Source organism: Gekko japonicus, unplaced genomic scaffold (assembly GCF_001447785.1).
Source record: "Gekko japonicus isolate JY-2015 unplaced genomic scaffold, Gekko_japonicus_V1.1 scaffold171, whole genome shotgun sequence".
In the NCBI taxonomy this organism is placed as follows: Eukaryota; Metazoa; Chordata; class Lepidosauria; order Squamata; family Gekkonidae; genus Gekko; species Gekko japonicus.
This window is the reverse complement of record NW_015175975.1, coordinates 1,238,402-1,239,138: the sequence shown is the minus strand read 5'-3', so window position 1 is coordinate 1,239,138 and position 737 is coordinate 1,238,402.

The window sequence follows — 737 nt, the reverse complement described above, 5'->3', positions numbered from 1 at the left end:
ATGACATCTGGAAAACCCATGCAAAGATATCGAACTCCCTTAATATCCAGGAATCAGCAATGAAAGTACTACGCAGATGGTATTTAACACCTGCAAAATTGGCGCATATATACACCATTACTTCACCACTGTGTTGGAAGCGATGTGGTCAGAAAGCAACATACATACACGTATGGTGGGAGGGTCCATTTGTTGCTCAGTATTGGAAATTGAAATTAAGAAAAAGCTAATCAATGTTCTGTTAATAGCTGCTAAAGTATTGTTAGCAAGTAAATGGAAAGCAGATTCCATTCCAACTATGCAACAATGGTTGCACAAAGTCTGGGATTTTTTCCTACAAGAGAAAATCTCATCCTGGACAAATACTACATATGTTGAGTATCACCATTCAAGGACAGCTGTGCCAGAGCTTGTGACTGACCCAAGGTCACATCAGCAGGTGCAATATGCAACAATGGTTGCACAAAGTCTGGGATTTTTTCCTACAAGAGAAAATCTCATCCTGGACAAATACTACATATGTTGAGTATCACCAGCTTAGCCCCATGGATAAATGGTACCCTGTATTAGAGAAAATGAACATAGACAAATTCGACTGGGAACAAATAAGAAAACCAAAATATGAAGGGCTACTGTTTGGTTGATGGTGCAATATATTGACAACAGGGGGTGATAAGTGGCTGCATCCACTGAACCAATTAAGAGTATTTCCACATCAATTGAGGCTGTCACATTTG